At 41.1% G+C, this 8,423-nt stretch overlaps 1 long non-coding RNA gene across 1 annotated transcript; it reads left to right on the top strand.

Annotated features, from left to right (window-relative positions):
- Positions 1-6,960: 6,960 nt before the first annotated feature.
- LOC113025544 (uncharacterized) lies at positions 6,961-7,563 on the top strand. The gene is made up of 3 exons (XR_003272813.2): positions 6,961-7,118; positions 7,196-7,345; positions 7,427-7,563. It is a non-coding gene; the product is annotated as an uncharacterized LOC113025544 (long non-coding RNA).
- The last annotated feature ends 860 nt before the right edge of the window (positions 7,564-8,423 follow it).

Below are 8,423 nucleotides of genomic sequence, written 5' to 3' on the forward strand. Positions count from 1 at the left end.
CAAAAAACTAAGGTAATTGATATCGTCATTAAATGTTACTGAAGTCTACTATTAGTTTCACTACACATCTAACAAATGGCTGGTAGACTTAAGAAGTGAAAGACTTTGTAAAAGCTTTGATTGCTGAGATTTCTTTTTTAGACCTGTCCTCTCACCTCCAGCAGTTTTATTCTTTATTTAGACACAGAGAGAGAACACTGAGGGAAAGAGACAAGAGTCTCCGACAGGTCCCGCTCCTGGGCCAGTTTCTAAACGTGTACTTCTATTTTTACACAATATCAAGCTCATGTTGCAATTTTAATATTCTCGAGGATGGAACAAACAGAGCAGTGGTACAGTTCTCAAGCTGTGGTCTGGCACTATTTATACCAGATATTGGTGTGCATGAAACATCTGTTTATGTAGCCTACAGCTGCTTTTGTGAAACCCCAACACATTCTTATTCCCAAGGCATCACATAGTGATGCTTGTTCGGAAACCTTGGGTGTCAAATTTTAAAGCACTGGGAAACCCTGTAGCATAAAGGTAGCATTATGTCGCATTGTAAGCAGCTGTTTTTGACTGTTTTGCTTTTTTATCAATTAGCTCTGAGTACCTATTCTGCTTGTTTAGATTACTGATAAAAAAATGCATTATATTGCCACAAGTATTCACTCAAACATCCAAATCATTGAAATTGATATGTTTCAATCACTTACATGGTCACAGGTGTAAACAAAACAAAAAAACACAGAGGCATGCAGACTTATTCTACAAGCATTTGTTTAAGAATGAGTCGTTCTCAAGAGCTCAGGGAATTACTTGCTATTAAATATTCCATAGTCAACTGCTAGTGCTATTTTAACAAAGTGGAAGTGATTGGGAACAACAGCAACTCGGGCACAAAGTGGTAGACCATGTAAAATCACAGAATGGGGTCTGTGGAAGCTGAGATTCATAGTTAGCAGAGGTTGCCAACTTTCTGCCAAGTCAATCTCTCCAGACCTACAAACTTCATGTCATCTTCACATTAGCTCAAGAACACAGCGTAGAGCTTCATGGAGCAGTTTTCCATGGCCAAGCAGCTGCATCCAATACTTAACTTGCCATACTCAATGCAAAGTGTTGAATGCAGTGGTATAAGCACATCGCTACTGGACCATTGTTACGCCGGTTTATTGTCGGTTTATGTCCGACAATAATTTCACGGACCAGCCTTTAAGGTGTTGTAGATAAATACAACAAAATAAAACCAGTACCGGTACAAAAAAAAATTATTCACAACACAAGGGAAAAGAAATAACGCTCAAAACTCATAAAAATCCTGAAAACCATAAATTTCACAACCGAGCCTCAACCCGGTACCAAAACGACTCACGGACCGGCCCAGGGGTTGGGGACCACTGCTCTAGAGCACTAGAAATGTGTTTTCTTCAGTAACGAATCACGCCTCCCCGTCTGGCAATATGGGGAGGCAGTTGTGACTGTGGCCACGTCCACACTGATCTCTCTGTCTTGGCCTCCCGTCCACAGCGAAAATGCAGACTTTTGAAAACGATGACGCACGTTAGTCATATGATGCAGTCATGTGAACAATTAAACTAAGATAGCAGAGGGGATTATACAGCAGTTGTTTTGTTTGCTCTCAATTTTGACAGCCCCATTGAAGCTTAATATCAGTTTGTACATGCTCCAGATAGCTTTTCTTCAAATTCTCAATTGCTTTTGCAACTTAGTACTTTTGTGTTACTCGCAGCAACAACTCCACCTCATTGTTAGTCCATTTAGAAAGAGCCAGAAAGTGAATAAGCGGCAGACAGAAATGAGGCAGGTCGAATCTTCTTGCGTTTACTGCAGTACTGGAACGTGAGTGTTTTCGGCCGTTTCAATGTGGATGTGCAACTCTGTAAAAACGACTGAAAACGCTAGTGTGGACGCGGAGCGTTTTCAGACGAAAACGCCGTTTTCAAATCTATCCGGGCTAGTGTGGACGTAGTCTGTATTGTGCCAAGCGTAAAGTTTGGAGTAGGGGGATTATGGTGTGGGGTTGCTTTACAGGAGCTGGGCCCCCTTAGTTCTTAATACTTCAGCATACCAGGACATCCCCAAACTGACTTTACAAATATGCTTCTGGAAGAATGGTCAAGAATTCCCATAAACGCTCCTAAACCTTGTAGAAAGCCTTCCCAGAAGAGTTGAAGGTGTTATAGCTGCCATTAGATTAAACCCTGTGGATTAGGAATTGGATGTTACTGACGTTCTTATACAGACAAATGAGCAAATACAGTGTAGTTTGGGTTAATATACAGCCTTTTACACTGGTTTTCAAAACCACATGTTAGAACTAACATCTGATATCTGCAAGAGGCTGATAGCATATGGTGTTTATGTAAAGCCCTTACAGTGCTGCTTTATCAAAGCTGCCCGCACCTCAGTGATATACACTATGGTCCAGATTTACTAATGTGTTTACTAAAGAGCAAACTGGGCTTTGACTTCCAAAAAACCCCCAAAAACATGCTGTTGGTCTTTACAAAGAGAGCGCAGCGAGAAGTACAACAGCTTATCGCTTACTTGCCATAATATAACTGTGACTCGTAATTTGCTTTGCACTACGAAATTTGATCCTGGTCATTTAGCTCACTGGTCTGCCCACTCTTTATTCCTGACCCCCTCTCCATCTTACGTTCGCCATCACACTTTCGCCTCCTTTGTCCTTTCTCTCTGTGCCCCCCTCCCATCTTCCTTTCTACATCTTTTCACCTGTTTTCTTTTACAGCAACACTTAACCTCTTCACGACTCCAGATCATCACTTTGCCTTACTACCTAGCCTTTTATGTCTTTTCAGTCTTCACTTCCTATTGATACCTTTTCCATTTCACAGCCGGACCTTTTTTTGTACTGCCTTCTTCCTTGTGCTGCAGTTGCTTGTATGGTTAACACAGCAGCCACGAACTGATTCAGGTGAAGGCCGATTTCTTTCAAAATTCCCCTTACTTTTGACTTCAGGGCACAAAGAAGATGTTAAAGGAACCAAACAACAAAATGTCTTTGCTAATTCACATCGCTTTAAAGTAAACTAACATGATAAATAACAGATTGCAAGACCATGACCTGTGCATTATTAAATGGTTTATACATGAGACTGAACTCAGTTAAGTTGAATCTGCGAGTAAAACTGTGCCAGTATTGACCTCGTTGTGTTTGTGCTTTTCTTGAGCTTTTGCTTCTTTGTATTATATTCACACACTTTCAGAAATAAGAAATAAGGGTACAGTAAAAGCTCCTTTGTGTCCTTTCAGGAAGATGAATGTATCCCCTGGGGCTATTAAATGACATAAAGGTAACTGTGTGTACTTTTTAGAGCGCCAAAACTGGCACATATATGTTCCCAAATAGTAAAATCTACACACTTTCACTGTCTCCTCTAGATTTTATGAATAATAACAAAAATATAATATAAATAAATGGGTTCCCCTACACTGTTTTGCACCCTTTTTTAAAGGTCAGTTTTTGTAGACCAGAATTTATATGGCACTTTTCTAGTCCTACTGATCGCTGAAAGCTTTAGACTGAAAGCGACATTTAAGCATGTATTCATAAAGTGCTTTTAATCTTTACACTTCTATCCCACATTTGGCTCACAACCAATGCCAAATCACCAGCTAAGTCAGTGGTTCCGCGCACATGCACGCACGCACGCACATGCACAAACACATCCTCCAACCACACACACCCATATGTTGCTCCATTGCGGTTTATTTCACATCTCAAACATTTAGTAAACAATTAAGCAAATACAAGTAATCTGCAATAAATTACAGGTAGTAAGGAAATAGACTACTAACTCTTTTAAGCTACGTCCGCACCTACACAGGTATTTTTGAAAACGCAGTTGTTTCATCCACACGTAAACGGCGTTTCGAATCACTGAAAACGGAGATTTTTTAAAACTCCTTTTTTTTGTTTACTTGTGGACACAGAGGTCAAAGGTATGTGCCTTTTTTCACGTCACGCTGTGCGCCACGTTATTGTTTACATGAGATGAATTGCAGAATGGCAGATAGTCAGATTAACAGTATTTTGTCTCTATCTTCAGGTTTTACAGGCTTACATATACACATGCAGTTACTGTCCCACTATTTAGAAAGGCAGAGGCGTCACAGTGTAATTATTTTACATGTAGTTGGATTTTTCCTGTGTAATAATATTCAACATTGCTATCAATACATTTTTCAAAAAAAAAAAAGCCTCTCTGTGCAAAATGGGTTTAAAAACATAAACAGCTGTGGGATACTGTTTGTCCGTGATTTATTGTTGACTATTTTGAATGAAACGCTTGATTGTTCGATGATCACGCTTCAGAAGCTTTGCAATTTTGAGACTGCTGCATCCCTCTGCAAGATATCTCACTGTTTTTGACTTTTCTGAGCCTGTCAAGTCCTTCTTTTGACCCATTTTGCCAAAGGAAAGGACGTTGCCTAATAATTATGCACACCTGATATAGGGTGTTGATGTCATTAGACCACGCCCCTTCTCATTACAGAGATGCACATCACCTAATATGCTTAATTGGTAGTAGGCTTTCGAGCCTATACAGCTTGGAGTAAGACAGCATGCATGAAGAGAATGATGTGGACAAAATCTCATTTGCCTAATAATTCTGCACTCCCTGTAATTCTGCAGGGGAGACCTACCTTTGCACTTGTGCAGGTGAAACCAAAGGGAAGATATGCTTCACCATATTTTCTAGTCTTTGGCTTAGAATGAAGTTGGTTTGGTAACATGTTCAGCAATGCTTCATCTCCTGCTTTGCGTTTGTGTGGGCGCCCCGTGGTTGCAGTGTACAAGCATTGTTTTGTTTTTTTTTCCCTTTTCATACCGCGCCCCCCCTGCAATGGCTCTGCGCCTCCCCTAGGGGGCAGGCCCCACACCTTGGGAAGGTCTAAGCTAAGTAAACACGCATGTGCTTGGACTTTGGGAGGAAGCTGAAGTTACCCAAGGAAACTCATACAGACACAGCAAGGACGTGGTTACTCTACATAAATAGGTTACAGCCATTCTTGGCTCAGGAGGTAGAGCAGTTTGCCCACAAATAAGTAGGTTTGTGGTCCTTCGTTGGCTACAGACTGTCCTTGGAAAAAATATTAAATATATAATAAATGTTTGTTTTTAAAAAACAAACAAACATATAAATGTTAATAATTACTGTGTATGGCCAATCTTAATTCACAGTTTCACCAAGATCGGCTCACCTGTTAAGGAGGAGACAGACAGACATATCTTTCTACAATTATAAGGCTGTTGTTGAAATTAAACCATATCAGCCTCGCTTCCCTAACTGTACCCATTTCTAATCTTTTCTAATCCCAATAAAAATGTTAAAATCGTCAGCTCTGCCACCTCCAGCTCAGCAAACCACACATTTTAGCCGGTCAGTCCTCTTCTCTCTAGAGCATACCTCCACCTCTTCAGGCTTGCTTGTTCCCTACGCTCACTACCAGAGATGGGCAGTAACGCGTTACTTGAAATGCGTTACTGTAATCTGATTACTTTTTTCAGGTAACGAGTAAAGTAAGGGATTACTACTGCAAAAACGGTAATTAGATTACCGTTACTTTCCCGTAGGAACACTGCGTTACTAAAACCGTGATTTTTTTTGCGAGAATGTCTCATGACAGTGACGTAAGCGAGTGCGACGTTCGTGACAACAGCTGTGTGCAGATCAACAATGGATCATATATCGAGTGCGGGAGAGAGTATGAGCGTGCAGCGTTTAAAGCGTGGAAGTACTGACCTCATTTTGAGTTTGATTCCATAAAAAGTGACAAAAACATTAGTGTCCGTTGTATGTGGGAAGAAAACATCTTTTCACAGCGAAAAAAACGAGTGCACTACCACGTAATGGGAAACTCACAGAGAAACTCGCGGATTCTTCCACTGACCGCTGCGGCACACCTGCACCAGGGTAAACCTCCGCCTACCACACTCCTGCTTTACAGGTGAAAATAGAGCAACAGGACCGCTAGTCTTTGATGTTATTTATTTTCTTCTGTGTTTTACTTGCATCTATTGGAAAGAGTGAGTGTAAACACACACACAAAAAAAATATTTTATGTGCTGGAATGTGCAGAAAATAGGTTTAAATGTTAAACAAATTTCTTCCAGTCAGAGAATGTTGCATTTAATTAAATTTTTGCTTGATGCATAAAGTTAAAAGATTAAAACTAATAAAACAAGTTTTAAAAAGAGACTTTTCCATTTGATTACATTTTGTATGATGGATTATGTAGAAAAAGTTGAATTGGGCTGAAAGATCTATCGCTTTATCACCTATTCAGGTTGTAAATCGTGTTTTTAAAAAGTAAGTAACTTAGTAACTAAGTAATTAATTACTTTTGAAAATAAGTAATCAGTAAAGTAACAGGATTGCTTTTTTGGGGGAAGTAATTGGTAATTAGTTACTGATTACTTTTTTCAAGTAACTTGACCAACACTGCTCACTACAGATCACACTGTCATCTATGAACATCTCATCGATGGAGACACCTGCCTGACCTCTGTCAGAGCTGATCCTTGATGTAGTCCCACCCCTACTTTGAACCCATCTGTCGCTCCTGTCTGTCCTCATACAGGCCCTTCATGACCCTCTTGTACTTCTCTCCCACTCCTGATTTCCTTATGCAGTACCACAGTTCCTTTCTTGGCACCCTATCATATACTTTCTTTAAACTGACAAAAACATGGTGAAGCTCCTTCTGACTTTCTGTACTTCTCCATCAACACTCTCATAGCAAACATCGCATCTGTAGTTACTACAGCTAGATCAAGCTATCCTTGATCTTTAGAATCAGTACCAGTACACTTCTTCTCTCTTTGTCAGACATCCTTTCAGTCTCCAAAATTGTGGTAAACAATCTGGATAAAAAGTCCAGTGCCCTCTCGCCCAGACATCTCCATACCTCCACAAATATTGTCATGGTCCGCGGCCCGGCGTCTGAGGTGCTGATGGGATGCCCACTCCCGTGGGCGTGGCCGCTGACTCCACACCTGCATCCCATCCCAGGCGATCACCAGGTGGACCATTTAATCCTGCCCAGCCTGCTGCTCCACGCCAGTCCGTAATCGTCCTTCAGCGGTAACGCACACCTACGGGAAAGTCCTTAGGCAATCCTATCCGTGTGAACTAGTACTAACTCTGCCTTGTATACCCAGATCACTGCTCGGCGTGTTTTGAGTCACCAGCCTGTCCACCTGCCTGTCCAGAATTTGGATCACGATCAACCCCAGCCGCCTCGCCCTTTCTGGAGCTTCTCCCCATGGACCCTCACCCCTCCCTCCGGTTCCCTTGGCCCCGCTATCATCGTAAGACGCGTACACTACCTCCCCTCGTATGCTGCCGGTTTACCTGCACCCCAATAATCCTTTTTTCTTTTTCTGTTTCAGCCTCCCACGGTCCCGCTCTCGGCGTTTCCTGCGCGATTCTTCTCCCGGTCCCTCGGTTTCTCTGGTTCCGTGCGTTTTCTCCCTTCTACTCTCCCGGGACACTCTCAGTTATAATAAAGTTTATTTTTTCTCTCGTACCGCTGTGTGTGTGTTCTGCTCCTGGGTCCAGCTTGTGTGTTGAACTTCGGTTCTTGACAAATATGGCATATGGACCAAACACCTTTCCTTCTTCTTTACATGTCGCTAATCCTATGTTGACTTTTGAAATATATACATTTATATTTAAAGTAAAACTAAGCTTTTTTTGTGCTCATTGGATGTGTGTACTCCTTGTGAATTCTTAAACTCTAAGCACCTTTCCTATTAGGTTATCAGGCAGACATCAGGCTCAGGATTACAGCCAGGATCTGTCTGCATTCCTCCCGCATCTTCATAATCCTCACAGTCTGAAAGAATAGCTTGTGAGCCTTCTTGTGGTTATGTGTGTTGTCACCTGTTCATACTTCTGTTGTGTCTTAACAGGGATGTTGACGCTTCCCATTATAGCTTCTTATTATCATCCTGTACCGTAGATGGGCTGCTACAGCACTCTGATACAAAAGTTGTCTTCGAGGGAGTTTGAGTGAAAACCAATCAAAGACAAGAATTGGCGTAATCCAATTCAGGAAAAATTTGAACTGCTATATTTGTGTAATTTGTATGTGGAGCAGCAGGTGAATCACTATCCAGTAATACACAAGAAAGAAAAATTAATGGAAATTGTAATATAATAACCATAAATGAATGCATCAGATTTGTTTTTCTCTTCTCTCTCATGGCAGATTTGTCCTTTATAACTCAAATATAACAAGACTTTTTGCCTATATCCATCTCCTATGTTTTCCACTGTTTACAGGAATCACTCAGATAGGCTTTGTAATGTTAAACGACTCAACAGCCCAATCAAACTGATGAAGGCTTCAAGATAGTGAGCACTGGACTTTACTAGATGTAAAAT

The sequence above is a fragment of the Astatotilapia calliptera genome, chromosome 7 (assembly GCF_964374335.1).
Source record: "Astatotilapia calliptera chromosome 7, fAstCal68.1, whole genome shotgun sequence".
Lineage (NCBI taxonomy): Eukaryota > Metazoa > Chordata > Actinopteri > Cichliformes > Cichlidae > Astatotilapia > Astatotilapia calliptera.